This window comes from Carcharodon carcharias, chromosome 4 (assembly GCF_017639515.1).
Source record: "Carcharodon carcharias isolate sCarCar2 chromosome 4, sCarCar2.pri, whole genome shotgun sequence".
In the NCBI taxonomy this organism is placed as follows: domain Eukaryota; kingdom Metazoa; phylum Chordata; class Chondrichthyes; order Lamniformes; family Lamnidae; genus Carcharodon; species Carcharodon carcharias.
The window spans coordinates 150,445,999-150,462,090 of NC_054470.1; the positions used below are offsets into that span (position 1 = coordinate 150,445,999).

The 16,092-nt window shown below is 44.4% G+C and overlaps 1 protein-coding gene across 6 annotated transcripts in view; it reads right to left on the reverse strand.

The window, feature by feature from the left end:
• Positions 1-16,092, reverse strand: part of ssbp2 (single-stranded DNA binding protein 2) — a 590,624-nt gene that overhangs the window by 25,731 nt on the left and 548,801 nt on the right. The window lies entirely within an intron of this gene.

Here is a 16,092-nt window from a genome sequence, read left to right on the forward strand (position 1 = left end):
AGTATAAAAGCTGGGAAGTCATGCTGCAGCTGTATAGAACCTTGGTTAGGCCACACTTGGAATATTGCGTGCAATTCTGATCGCCACATTACCAGAAGGACATGGATGTATTGGAGAGGGTGCAGAGGAGGTTTACCAGGATGCTGCCTGGTCTGGAGGTTATTAGCTATGAGGAGAGGTTGAAGAAACTCGGATTGTTCTCACTAGCACGACGGAGATTGAGGGGCGACTTGATAGAAGTTTACCAAGTTATGAATGGCATGGACAGAGCAGATAGTCAGAAGCTTTTTCCCAGGGTGGAAGAGTCAATTACTAGGGGACATAGATTTAAGGTGAGAGGAGAAAACCATAGAGGAGATGTGCGGGGCAAATTTTTTACGCAGATGGTAGTGAGTGTCTGGAATTTGCTGCCAGAGGAGGTAGTGGAAGCAGGTACAATAGTGGTGTTTAAGAGGCAGCTTGACAAATACATGAATAGGATGGGAAAAGAGGGATACAGACCCCGGAAGTGCAAAATGTTTTAGTTGACGGGCAATATGATCGGTGCACGCTTGGAGGGCCGAAGGGCTTGTTCCTGTGCTGTACTTTTCTTTGTTCTTTATTCTTTGAAATTATCAGAAAGTGCCAACATGCAGTGGGGCTTTTTGACTGTCAGAACATAAACAAAATTTATGAACAAAGATGCTGGGTAATGATATGAACAAATGACTCCTAGAAAAAAGCAAAATACTGCAGATGCTGGAAATCTGAAACAAAAACAAAAATTGCTGGAAAAACTCAGCAAGTCTGACAGCATCTGTGGAGAGAAAGATAGAGTTAATATTTTGTGTCTGTATGACTCATCTTCAGGACTAAAGAGAAGTAGAAATGTGGTGAAATATATACTGCTTAAGGGGGGAGCGGGACAGATGAAGCTGGATAGAAGGCCAGAGATAGGTGGAGGCAAAGGAGAGATGTCATAGACAAGAGGTGGAAGGGGTGTTGATGATGGTGACACTGGCTAAAGGAGGTGCTAATGGTGACATTAAGAGTAGAAAACAGGATGAGCAAGTGACAGGTGGCCCTAGTGGGGGTGGGGTGGGGGGAGGGGATGGTGTGGGAGAAAAGATCAAAATAGGCTAAAAGGTGTGGGATAAAACATTGAATGGAAATACATTTAAAAAATAATAGAAATAGGTGGGAAAAAAATTGTATTTATAAAAATTAGAAAATAAATATTTGAAAAAAGGGGATCAAAAAGGGGTGAGGATGGAGGAGAGATTTCATGATCTGAGGTTGTTGAATTCAATGTTAAGTCCAGAAGGCTGTAAAGTGCCTAATCGGAAGATGAGGTACTGTTCCTCCAGTTTGCATTGAGCTTCAGTGGAACATTGCAGCAGGTCAAGGACGGACATGTGGGCAAGAGAGCAGGATGGTGTGTTGAAAGGGCAAGCGGCAGGAAGGTCTGGGGCATGCTTGTGTTAACTCTGGCTTTCTCTCCACAGATGCTGTCGGATCTGCCGAGTTTTTCCAGCAATTTTTGTTTTTGATTCCAAGATAACTCTTGAACAGTTTAAATTCCACTCAACAGTGAAACCTCATTGTTCATTCACAGGATGTGGGCTTCGCTGGCTGAGCCAGCATTTATTGCCCATCTCTAGTTGCCCTTGAGAAAATGGTCGTGAGATGCCTTCTTGAACCGCTGCAGTCCATAGGGTATAGGTACACCCATAGTGTTAGGAAGGGAGTTCCAGCTATTTGAACCAACCATAGTGAAGGAACGGTGATATATTTCAAGTCAGGATGCTGAATGACTTGGAGGGAACTTCCAGGTGGTGGTGTTCCCATCTATCTGCTGCCCTTGTCCTTCTATATGGTAGTGGTCGTGGGTTTGGAAGGTGCTCTCTCAAGAGCCTTGGTGAATTCCTAAAGTGCATCTTGTAGATGGTACATACTGCTGCTACTCTGCGTCAGTGGTGGAGGGAGTGAACGTTTGTGGGTGTGGTGCCACTCAAGCGACCTGCTTTGTCCTGAATGGGGTCAAGCTTCTTGAGTGTTGTGGGAGTTGCACTCATCCAGGAAAGGGGGGAGTATTTCATCACACTTCTGACTTGTACCTTGTAGATGGTGGAGAGGCTTTGGGGAGCCAGGAGATGAGTTACACATCACAGGATTCCTAGCCTCTGACTTGTTCTTGTAGCTTTAGTATTTATGTGGCTAGTCCAGTTCAGTTTCTGGTCAATGGTAATCCCCAGGACATTGATAGTGAGGGATTCAGTGATGGTAATGCCATTGAATGTCAAGGGGCGATGGATGGATTTTAGCTTGTTGGAGATGATCATTGCCTAGAACTTGTGTGGCCCGAATGTTACTTGCCACTTGTCAGCCTAAGCCTGGCTATTGTCCAGGTCTCGCTGCATTTACACATGGACTGCTTCAGTATCTGAGCAGTCGCAAATAGTGCTAAACATTGCGCAATCATCAGCGAATATTCCCACTTCTGACCTTATGATGGAAGGAAGGTCATTGATGAAGCAGCTGAAGATGGTTGGTCCTTGGATATAACCCTGAGGAACTCCTGCAGTGATGTCCTGGAGATGAGATGACTGACCTCCAACAACCACAACCATCTTCCTCTGTGCTAGGTATGACTCCAACCAGCGGAGAGTTTTCCCCTGATTCCCATTGATTCAAGTTTTGCACGAGCTTTTTATGCCACACTCAGACAAATGGGGCCTTGATGTCAAGGGCAGTCACTCTCACCTCACCTTGGGAGTTCAGTTCTTTTGTCCATATTTGAACCAAGGCTATAATGAGGTCAGGAGATGAGTGGCCCTGGTGCAACCCAAACTGGGTGCCAATGAGCAGTTTATTGCTAAGCAAGTGCCACTTATTAGCACTGTTGATGACCCCTTCCATTACTTTGCTAATGATTGCGAGTAGACTGATGGGGCTGTAATTGGCCAGGTTGGATTTGTCCTGCTTCTTGTGTACAGGACATACCTGGACAATTTTCCACATACCTGGGTAGGTGCCAGTGTTGTAGCTGTACTGGAACAGCTTGGCTAGGGACGTGGCTAGTTCTGGAGCACAAGTCTTCAGTACAATTGCCGGAATATTGTCAGAGCCCATAGCCTTTACAGTATCCAGTGTCGTCTGCTGTTTCTTGATATCACGTGGAGTGAATCAAATTGGCTGAAGACTGGCATCTACGATGCTGGGGACCTCTAGAGGAGGCCAAGATGGATTATCCACTCGGCACTTCTGGCTGAAGATTGTGTCAAATGCTTCAGCCTTATCTTTTGCACTGATGTGTTAGGCTCCCCTGTCATTGAGGATAGAGTCATACAGTTATACAGCATAGAAATAGGTCGTTCTGCCCATCGTGTCTGTACAGGCCATCAAGCACTTATCTATTCTAATCTCATTTTCCAGCACTTGGCCCATTGTCCTTTAAGCTATGATGTTTCAAGTGTTCCTCTAAATATTCCTTAAATATTGTGAGGGTTCTTGCCTTTATCACCGCTTCAGGCAGTGTGTTCCAGATTCCAATCACCCTTTGAGTGAAAAAATGTTTCCTCAAATCCCCTCTAAACCTCCTGCCTCTTACCCTAAATCTATGCCCCCTGGTTATTGACTCCTCCACTAAAGGGAAAAGTTTCTTCCTATCTATCCTATCGATGCCCCTCAAAATTTTGTACACCTCTATCAGGTGCCCCCTCAGTCTTTTCTCCTCTAAGGAAAACACCCAACCCATCCAGTCTCTCTTCATAGCTGATAAGCTCCAGCCCAGGCAACATCCTGGTGAATCTCCCCTGCACCCTCTCCAGTGCAATGCCCAGGATGAGTGAGTTGTTTAATTGTCCACCACCATTCATGAATGGAGGTGGCAAGACTGCAGAGCATAGGTCTGATCCATTGGTTGTGGGGTTGCTCAGCCCTCTCCATCACCTGCTGCCTATGCTGTTTGGCATGCAAGTCGTCCTGTGTTATAACTTCACCAGGTTGACACCTCATTTTTAGGTATGCCGGGTGCATGCCCTCCTGCGCTCTTCATTGTCAGGGTTGATCCCCTGGCTTGATAGAGTAGAGTGGGGGATATGTCGGGCCATGAGGTTATATATGGTGTTCAAGTACAATTCTACTGCTGCTGATGGCCCCAGCACCTCATGGATGTCAAGTCTTGAGTTGCTAAATCTGTTCGAAATCTATCCCATTTAGCACGGCGGTGGTGCTACACAACACATTGGAGGGTATCTTCAATGTGAAGGCAGGACTTCGTCTCTACAATGATTGTGCGGTGGTCACTCCTACTGATACTGTCATGGACAGATGCATCTGTGGCAGGCAGGTTAGTGAGGATGATGTCAAGCATGTTTTTCCCTCTTGTTGGCTCCCTCACCACCTGCCGCAGACCCAATCTAGCAGCTATGTCATTTAGCGCTCGGCCAGCTCGTCAGTAGTGGTGCGACCGAGCCACTCTTGGTGATGGACATTGAAGTCCCCCACCTAGACTACATTCTGCATTCTTGCCACCCTCAGTGCTTCCTCCAAGTGGAGTTCAAAATGGAGGAGCACTGATTCATCAGCTGAGGGAGGGCAGTATGTTCTAATCAGCAAGAGGTTTCCTTGCCCATGTTTGACCTGATGCCATGAGACTTCATGGGGTCCGCAGTGATGTTGAGGATGTCCAGGGCAATTACTTCCTGACTGTATACCACTGTGCCCTCACCTCTGCTGGGTCTGTCTTGCTGATGGGACAGGGATGGGGATACCCAAGGATGGTGATGGTGATGTATGGGATATGATTCCGTGAGGATGACTATATCAGGCTGTTGCTTGACTAAAAAGCTCTCCCAATTTTGGCACTATCTGCCAGATCTAGTAAGGAGGGCTTTGCAGGGTGAACAGGGCTGTGGTGGCCATTATTGTTTCTGGTGCTCAGGTGGATGCCTGGTGGTCCATCTGGTTTCATTCCTTTTTTGAGACTTTGTAGCAGTTTGACACAGCTGAGTGACTTGCTAGGCCATTTCAGAGGGCGTTTAAGAGTCAACCTGAAGTCACATGTAGGTTAGACCAGGTAAGGACAGCAGGTTTCCTGAAGGACATTAGTGAACTAGATCTTTTACAACAATTGATAATGGTTTCATGGTTATCATTAGACTTTTAATTCCAGATTTTTACTAAATTCAAATTCCACCACCAGTTGTGGTGGGATTCAAACCCAGGTCCCCAGAGCATTACCCTGGGTCTCTGGGTTACTTGTCCAGCGACAATACTACTACGCCATCAATACAAAGCTGTAGCAAGTATACTCAAGGCACTTCATTTCATTTTATTTAGGATTTAGAACTGCAAAGTGGTTTCATTATGAAATCCTATGAACCATATGATCCTGTTAGTTTGCAGTGACATTACAGTAAACACAGCATTCAATCAACATGACTTTAGCAAAAGCTTAAAATATCTTGCATTGTTTCAGAAATAATAATTCTGTTCAACAAGAAAAGATTAATATAAAGCTTTAATTTAATCTCAAGATAACATCATCCATAAACTATTCAGGTTTTGCTCTCATGGATAATGATGCCACATGAATTCCCCATTAAAATTATAGCCTTATTGCTCAATCCATTGCATCCATTATTGCAGGTGTTGAACTGTAATATCTCATACATGGAAGTGACAAATACATCAGTAATGGTTTCCAATCGTTCATGCTATCCAGCAATTTCTGCTGTCAATGTGTGTGGAGTTAGGACACAGTCAACCTCAGTTATGAGGGCCCTATGGTTGAACAGGCAGCTAATAATAATCACAGATGATGAAGGTTTATTTTCAAGGGGTACTTATGGGAACCTGCACCAATGGAAACATAAGGAAGAATCGTCCCAGAATTGCACCATGTGGTAGCGGGTGGGAAAAAAGACGTTTTACCTGTCAGCTGTAACGGTGGCTTTTTGCACCGTATTGTCTTATTCCTGGCGCATCCCACCTCATTAATTATGCATTCACGGGGCACACAGCAGCTCATTGGTAGCCAGGCTCAGATTTGTCCGCCACTTTGTGACGTTAGTGCTTCCTTGCTCCAGGCGTCATTTTTAAAGCATACCAGAGCGCTGCCTACTTCATGTCTTCAAACCAGGACTGCTCCAGGCGATAGATGACCCCAAACGCAAGGAAGATGGCAGCTCCAAAATTTAGTGACGCCCCTCTGGGGCGCCAGCTGGACACAGTGGAATGCGCCGCGATGTCCTCTATCCCCGCTCTGACTGCAAGAGATCCACCAGAGTCACCAATCCAGCCTGGGAGGCAGTGGTGGTCAGCACCAGCAAACCACAGAGGAGGCCAGCCAACCAGTGCATGAAGAGGATGAATGCTCTCATCCTTCCGCCAGGGTAAGTAAACCATCTCATCATTCACAACTCACACACTTATAAACCCATCACACATCCACAGGGATCTCACACCTCAAGGGACAACACCACTAACTCTCACACACACCCTCACATCTCCATCAGGATCATATACTCTGGAGCTCGCGTCCTCACCCTGTCCATGGCTCTGCTCACCAAACATTCCATGCAGTGCCATGCATCCTGCTCACACTTTCTCCATCTGTTTTCATGCAGGAGAAGCTGACTCACAACAACAGGGAGAGGTCCCAAGCCAGGAGTGGAATGGCCCACATTAGAACCTCACTCACTTTGAGGAATGTACCATCGCACTGATTGGTGAAGACATGGACCATGCCTACAGCAACGGTGAGGTTGATGGCAAACACCCATGTGAGGATCCTGCACCACATCATTCCTCTCTCAATGCAAATGTGAGTGCTCTCTCTCCTGCTTTTGACTCTGCTAACATGCACTAATTATCTCTATTTTGGTTCACAGGGAGCTCTGCGAAGTGACCGACACCCTCATTTAGCCACTCTCTCACCTCCATCCAGGTCCTCGCATCCAGCCAAGAGGAAAACTTCTATCATTGAAGAGCTGGAAATAAGTAGCCTTGAAAGTCCCTCAAAGCGCTTACTCACACCTTCCAACAGCACAGAGATATACACCTTGGTGGGACTTAGATCTAGAGCAGGCTTGGGTTCACAAACTGGTGGTCACCACATGGACAATGTGCGCAGCAGGGGGAGGCAGGTTCAGCCGATGTCCCTGGTACTTGGAGGACTGCTGAGGAAGAAGCATCTGTGAGGCCCAAGCTAGATGACGAGTCTCTGGATTCAGCTTTCCAATTCATCTTGGGGAGTCAGCAGGAGGCGGGTGAACATCACGCAGAGTTGTCGGAAGCCCTCAACAGAGTGGCACACAGGTCTGAGGAGTGTGTCCACCTGCTCTCTGAAGAAGTGATGCCCACATGTGTGCACATGGAGGTCTCCAAGGAAAATATGGCAGACGCCATGGAGACTCTGGTCCAGCAAAATGCAGAGATGCATGCAGACCTGCACTGTGATAGCCACGGTGGGTTCCTGCAGTGGCATCACGAAAGGGAAATGGGGCACCTCAACATCCCTCCAAGTGCCCCTTCCCCTCAAGGAGCTAGGCCAGGGCCCTTGAGGACCAGAAGGGAAGAGGAGCAGCAGTAGGACACCACTGGGTCATCCACTCAGGAATCTCAGAGACCGTCCTCTCCTTCCAAGTCCCCTTTGCCTGGGACCTCCCTCAACCTAGTCCTCTGTCCCCGCAGAGGGACAGCTGGCCCACAGGAGGACAGCCAAAGCAAGTTGGTGCGCTCAAGGCCGCAGCTCTCCAGAGAACCCACGCCAAAGTCATTAGAGGCAACAAAGCCAACCACTGCACAGGCTATCTCCAACCCTCCTGCGGATGTCAGGGCAGCACCTAGAAGAAGTGGTAGGCATAGAAAAGTTAAGAATTTCTGATCACAAGTGCTTTCATGGGTGAACATATTTTGTCACTTTATAATCTGAAAATATATTCACTTCCACTGAATAATGTGTAATGTTGTCTTTCAGCTTCATTTACAGGTTTCACAAGTCTTCCACCTCCACCTGCCTACACTAGCAGTTCAGCTGCACACAGCTGGACCCCGAGTAATTCTGGAGGGAGAAGTGTGTGTGTGGCAGTGCTGTTTGAAGCCTCATGCAAGCACTCTCCCACGCACACAGAGCTTTCCTCCATCACACTCATCTCGATGTTCTGAGCATTTTCACTGCTGCCTGCTGGGGTTCTCTTTCAGTTGTCCATCTGAGCTGACCTGCATCTCCGCCCACTCAGTGATCACACTCTCATGCAGCACATTTGTCCGTCCAGCACAAGGCTCTGCTCACTTTTGATTTCAAGTGCCATGGTAGTCATTAAATTTCTTTTCAGCTCGCCCAATCTTTCCCTTCCCCCAGTCACCCATGTCCTTTTCTCCATCACTGTTGAGCCCCCGGCCTCACCTTCCACCTTCCCACCATCACCTACCAACCAGAGCTCTTGTCTTTCTAGGATGTCCAGGTGAATGTGCACATTCCCTACCTTGCTGAGAATCCCAACCCCATCCACAGTGACCTCCCCGACCTCCTCCATCTCATCTCTGGGGTCCACATCTGCCTCCGAGTCCCCACCAACCACCTTCAGTCTCCCACCCTTATGGCTTCATTTGCCGCCTCTCTCACATTTACCATTCCATCCTACCACACTCACACTCAGTTCGCTCCCCAGGAGCAGCCATTGACTCCACAGATGCTTCCCTTGCACATTCACCTGGACATCTCCCCCAACCACCTTACTCCTTCATCCACTCTTACCCCCTCCTACCTCCTCTTGACTTCCTCTCCAACCTTGCTTCTTTCTCCCCCAGACTCCTTCCCCACTCCCCGAACTCCTTCCTCCCTCAACTCCTTCCCCCCATCAGAACTCTTTCCCCCCGAACCCATTCCCTTACATCTTCCTCCCCCCTTACACCTACCCCCCCCCACTTCCCGCATTCTCCCGTTTCACCCTCCTCCCCCGTACTCTCTCCCTCACCTCCCAATCTCACCCACACCGACACATTAGTTTTCCCCCTCCCAACCTCAAACCCCCGACACCTTCACTCTCACCACCTCCTCCCACCCCACCGGTACACCTCCTTCTCCCACTCACAGCTGGACCTTCCTCTCCCCTCTTCGATGATCATCCGTAGCAGCCGATGGCCAAGATTGTGATTTTTCCGAAGCAGACCCAAGACATCAATGGAGATCTCCCACCTCTGTGAGCTGCTTCGTGGCAGAGCCTTGCCCATGAGAATCCACCCAGCATACAATGCACCTGTTTGACAAGGGTCCAGTAGCTGTGGGGCTCCAGCATCTTCTGCTTCTCAGATGTCTGCGATCTGAGCAAGGCCCTAACAATAAGTCCCGACTGCTGCATGTCAAACTTGTCTAGATGTGTTCTGGGCCGGTGTGTTTTACTGCTGACATGGGTGGTAAATTAGACATGGGCAGATGATTCCGGTATGCAGTCAAGATGGTGAGATGCAAATACATTGAACTTGGGTTCCCACCAGTGGCCCACCATTGTTGGGTGGAGTGGACGATTGCAAACTGGTTTCACGACAGCGTAAAATTGATTTTTGGCCTTCTCTCCATATTGTCTGCTCACACCCACCATGTTGCCCAAAGCTAGGGGGGCGAAAGATTCCAGCCACAGTCAGTAACTAGTATAAGCAGATAAGTAGTCAAAAGGTAGAGAAACTATAAAAAAGTGGAAATTAAAAGAAAGCTGTCCATGGGCCATACAATCTTCTTGACATTATGAACTGAATGCTCAATGCTTCCAAAATGTTTAAGTGCCATGTTAAACAAACCACAATGCATTGGCCTGAAAATATAATTATAAATCCAAGTATTAATTTTGGTTAGTCCAATGTAGAACGGAATCAGAGGCTGCTGTTATGATGTTCCCAGACCCTTGTACAGAATGAACTGCACGGAAAAAAAAATCTTTATGTGCTTCAACGCATGTAGCTGATTTTTAGCATTTGTCTTTTCTTAACATTTAAAATACTATTTTCAAAGCTTTAAAAATTCCCAAGAGTCTAACAGACTGCTCAAGCACTTCTGAAATGTGGGCCAGAATTTTCTCAAATACGAGGTTGCCCTGCCGCTGGGGCCGGATGTGGGTGGCGAGCCCATGGGGATGGTCTATGAGTCCGCAGGAGTAATATTACCAGCGGTGACCAATTAAGAGGCCGCTGCCAGGACTGCTGTCTATTTGAGGATCGCAGCCTGCCTCACAAAGCTTGTCAGCCAAATCAGAGAGCGAGCAAAAACAAAAATACGTGGAAAAACTCAGCTGCTAAGTTTTTCCAGGTATTCTTATTTTTGTTTTGGATTTCCAGCATCCGCAGTTTTTTTGCTTTTATCAGAGAGCGAGCAGCTTGACAGTGTCACTGAGAGAGGAAGAAAAAGAGGCTGGGAAAGCTTTTTTATTTAATGTGCTGGCGGCAGACAGACAGGTCCCAGTGATCAGAGAGTTGAACCTTCCAGCAGTGGTGTCCGAGCATGAGTGGCAGCCACTGCTGCTGTGAGGCCCCTCTTTGGGCCATGGTCCTAACACTAGTAAATGCCGTTGAGGGTGGGAAATGGTCCTTAATTGGTCTATTAATGGATTGAACTGGCCATCCACCTCTGGTCGGTGGGTGGCCACACCACAGCATTCCTGCCATTCAGAAAATCCAGTGGTGGCAGCAAGACATCAGACTCTCCTCCCAATACCTTCCGCCACCATTTTACAAGGCCTCCCACTTCTCTACCCATCTACAGTGGCCTGACAAAATCCAGTCCACAAGTTCACACTGGTTTAGCGATTTACTATAGCCAATGCAAAATCAAAGTGCTGTGAGATACCCTCTAGAAGATGGTCTTGTTCCCTGACTCTCAGGTTTGGAAGCAACACCCCAGCTATGCTGTCACATTGCACATTAAAATCACTTTCTATCTGTGAAAAGTGGTGTATAATTAAAAGACGATGTGTTCATTGTAATGAAGCATATCAATATTGGCCAATTCATTTGCATAATGATCATATTAATTAAAATGTTTAATCAATCATTACTAATTTGTATAACATGTCGCAACTTGACACTCATTTAATCACTGAAAAATTATAGTGATCCACACCACAAGTAAATCTCTTCACTGTTTCAGGTTTGGCTGAATGGTAGCATTCATCTCTGAGGTCAGATGGTCACAGACTGAACTCCCACATTTGAGACATAGTGACATAATCTAGAGTGTTGCTTCAGTTCAGTACTAAGATCTTTTTTGTTGAAATCTATTCCATTATTCTAAAGTGGGCGAGTGGGGAAGCTGGGGTGTGTGTGCGTGTGTGTGTGTATGCATATGCGTGCGTGCATGTGTGTGTGCGCGCACACCCAGGCACATAAGGGCATGTATCACAACTGTGCCCAAGTCCAAAGGTTCTGTATTCAAAATCCACTCCAGGAGCCTAAGCACATAATCTTAGCCGACATTTTAGATAAGGATTGTGCAATTGCTTTATTGTTGGAGGTGCCATTTTTTGGATCAGATGTTAAACTAATTCCAGGGCATGAAAAAAATCCCACTGCGTTATTCAAAGAAGAGCAGTGGTATATTCCTAATGTCATGGCCAACATTCACCATAAACAGATTAGCTAGTCACTTATTTACTGTAATTGCTGTATGCAGGCAAATCACTTTAGGGCATCCTGTGTATGTGAAAGGTGCTAAAAATGTTATTTATTTTTCTCTTTTGAATCTATGGATTTCCTCGAAGCTCATTGAATGTGCTTCTGCAAACACTGGTCAAATTAATATCCACATTGTCAATGCTTCTTCCCACGATAAATATCTGAATAAAGACTTCATCAATTTATTTCTGATGAAAACAAAGCCAATTGTGTGGGTCTGTCTTCATAATTCAAGGATCCCAGTTCTTTAAGTAACCCTACTTGAATTTCAAACATCTTTATCTAATCCATTGGATATCGTTCCCACTCAAAAAAAAATCCAGATCGGTGAGGCATGACCAATTCCTTCTATAACCATATACCTTTTTTTGTGTATCTTCTGTATTTGACACAACTATTGAATGCATTCTGATCATGAATCACTCTGAGATTGAATATTGGAATAAAACCCTCGATCCTCCAATCTTCAGGTGCAGCCCATACAACAAAAATTTAAACCAGGGCCTTGCCTATTTCATTCCCTGATTTGAGTATTCTAGGGGTATGCCATCTGACCTAGGTACCTCATGGAGAAGTCTGCACTATCCTGTCCTTCCAGTCAAAGGTGATGCAGATGCTAAACAGACAATCAGCAAAAATGTCTCAGTCAATATACAAAATAGTAGCAGAATTCAAATCAAGTCAATTAACACTTGCTCTTAATTTCTCCACTGTCAACTGCAGCTTTGTAAAAAATATTAGATTTCATCTTTGCGAACATATGAAATAAGCTTGGTAAAATCAGCTACAGCAAATTGAATCTAAGTAAGACTTGAAATGGGTTTTCAAATATCGAACTTTTCACAAAACTACGGTTGAATCACAAAACTAGCATTAACATATATCAAGTCACAATTCTTGTATTTATAGGTACTTTTTCCTAAGGAAGAAACCAATTATATTATGTCAATATTGACTGTTAAGCGAACTATTGAACTTTCAGGCACAGAATTGGATTCAAATGTGCTAACATACTCAAATCCAAGGTTTAAGTATTGTACACTCAAAACCATTTATGCCACAGATGAGGCCTTCAGCTATAATCAGTATTTGTTTGACTAGACAGTTCCCATAATTTAGTAGTTAGTTTTTCATAAGATATGGACACATAATTAACATAATTTGAGGAAAACAAATTGGAAAGTTGAAAAACAGTGACAGGTTACACAGAGTTCTAAACAGACCTCACAAAGAAATCATTAAATGACATTCTTAACTATTTGTTACTGTATAGTTTAAGACTTTGAAGGATATTTATTTTGAAATCAATATTCAAATATGTTTATTTACAAATTATACTAACATCATTTCCAAAAACTTACTTCTGCCAAAACAGAACCAAAAGCTGTATTTTTTTAATAAAGCTTGCTCTTGGCATGCAGGCAACACTGGCATGACTGCATTTATTCCCCTAATTTCCCTGAAAAGGTGGTGGTGGTAGCCTTTTTTATTAAAAAACTGCAATCCTTCACTTCTGGTTCTCTTACCATGAGTGGGGAATTAAGTAGGGTACTCCAGGATCTCAACGCAGCAACAATGAAGGAACAACCATATTTGGTGTTGCTGCTTTTTTTGTTTCCTGAGAAACTCCTTCAGTGATGTCATGGATTGGCGCTCTTGTGGTTGGCCAAAACCAAGCATTATCATCTTTCTTTCTGTCAGGAATGACTATAGCCATATATAGACACATAATAGTGAGGTTTGGATAGTTTGTATGTGTGTGTGGGTGTTTGAGACAGCTGGTCTGGAGGCTTTGACTCATCATCAGAAGCTAGGTTTGAAATGCTAAATATGTAAACATGGCTGAAGTCTTAGAATGTGAGGTGAGGAGAATTTGCAATTTTAGATAAATCAGAACAGTTTGAATTTCAAAGAGATGGTAGGATGTTACACCTAGCCAGAGAAGCTAGGCCAAGCAGTGTGTTTATTTTTCCCAAAGGTTACTGATAATATTAGCACCATGAAAAGATTTATATTATGAGAAAGGTAAAGTTCCAAAGACAAATGAGAACAATGGGGTTTACATTAAAAGGGAGAAACGTGAATAAAGGTAAGCATGCAGGTGCAGCAGGCAGTAAAAAAGGCAAATGGTATGTTGGCCTTCATAGCCAGAGGATTCAAGTACAGGAGCAGGGATGTCTTGCTGCAATTATACAGGACCTTGGTGAGACCACACTTGGAATATTGTGTGCAGTTTTAGTCTCTTTATCTGAGGAAGAATGTTCTTGCTACAGAAGGAGTGTAGTGAAGGTTTACCAGACTGATTCCTGGGATAGCGGGACTGATATATGAGGAGAGATTGAGTCGGTTAGGATTATATTCGCTGGAGTTCAGAAGAATGGGGGAGGGAGATCTCGTAGAAACCTATAAAATTATAACAGGACTAAACAGGGTAGATGCAGGAAGGATGTTCCTGATGGTGGGATCGTTCAAAACCAGGGGTCACAATCTGAGGATACAGGGTAGACCAGTTAGGACTGAGAAGAGGAGAAATTTCTTCACCCAGAGAGTGGTGAACCTGTGGAATTTGCTACCACAGAAAGTAGTTGAGGCCAAAACATTGTATGCTTTTAAGGAGGAGTTAGATATAGCTCTTGGGGCAAAAGGGATCAAAGGATATGGGGAGAAAGCGGGAGCAGGGTATTGAGTTGGATGATAAGCCATGATCATGATGAATGGCGGAGTAGGCTCAAAGGGCCGAATGGCCTACTCCTGCTCCTATTTTCTACGTTTCTATGAATCAGGCTATGTGTAAGGAAAGACATTGTAAGATCTGCCAGAAGTGTGAAAACCCTCCAGAATTTGTGCACTAAGCCTGCTGGCTACAGAAACCGAAGCTGGGAAAAGGCACTTTGAATTCTACTGTCCAGGATACTGTGTTGACTTGCCTGGATCTGTTTAAATCTATTTTTTTTTTACCGTTGCCTTAATGGGAGTGTAACTGGAAGCCAGACTAATTAGGGGTTTTAGGAGTTATTATAGTAGTAATTTGTAAACCTATGTATGTGATTAAAATCTTTTATTTTGTTAATAAATGTTTAATGTAGTTTTCTAGAAAATCTCTAAAGTCTTGGTTTTTACTACTGAATTCAGGGCACGCATCTTGAAATAAATACAAATTGCAAAACCATTGTGATAGCATGATCAAGTTTCTTCCTTGGATTTGATCCGCCTGGCGCACATCATTTGCTGCATTATAACAGTAGGAGGTTCATGGGGTAGCAATGGTCAGGTTTCATTTATCCTACTTTTTGTGAATAGGACCTACCTGGTCAATTTTCAATATCTGCTGGATGGATAACAGCATTATTGCTGTATAAAAACAGCTTGACTAGAGCAGAAGTAAGCTCTAGTTCACACACCTTTAGCACTACAGTTGAGATGTTGTCAAGGGCTCAGCGCTTTCTGTGTATCCCATGCACTGATCATTTCTTAATGTCAAGTGGAGTGAACAGCATGGGATCAAGTAGGACTGCCCACTCTTCACTTTTAGGTGAAGATGCTTTCAAAATGTATTCTTATTAGATGGCCTCTATTGGCACAGAATTTTAAGTGTTAGCCTTGAAGCATTTAAACTAAAAAGCACAATCATAATTAAAGCGTGAACATTATGAAAGTAAATTAAAAACAGAAATAACTATACCTCATACAGTCCTTTATAAATTGGCATCTAAATTAAAGAAAGGGGTTTGAAGAGAAAAAGAAATATTCGATATGGCAACAATGCAGAAGAGCATTAAGATGGGAGAACATGGGATTGGGGTAGTATTTTGAGATGGATAGAAAACTGGTTGGCAGGCAGGAAACAAAGAGTAGGAATAAATGGGTCTTTTTTTGAATGGCAGGCAGTGACTAGTGGGGTACCGCAGGGATCAGTGCTGGGACCCCAGCTATTCACAATATATTAATGACTTAGATAAGGGAACTAAATGTAATATCTCCAAATTTGCAGGTGACACAAAGCTGGGTGGGAGGGTGAGACGTGAGGAGGATGCAGAGGTGCTATAGTGTGATTTGGACAAGCTGAGTGAGTGGGCAAATGCATGGCAGATGCAGTATAATGTGGATAAATGTGAGGTTATCCACAATTCACAATCAGTCTGAATGTCCTCATTTCTGAAAGCAATTTAAATGATTTTCACAAGCAATTCCAGCAGTACTCTTTTCATTACCACATTTAAAGGCTTACTTTAAATGTTTCATAATATTAAACAAAATACTGAGTTTTATATTTTCTTCTATAGTTTTCTTAGCTTTCAGAATCTTTTTCAACAAGGCTATACTTTTCACCAATTACCTGGCTTCATGCCATAATGAAAGAGACATAAGCTTGGCTTTTTCCCCACTTTGTATGGTAACTGCCCCTCTCTGATTCAATCTCAGCTATTCCTGGGATGGCGGGAC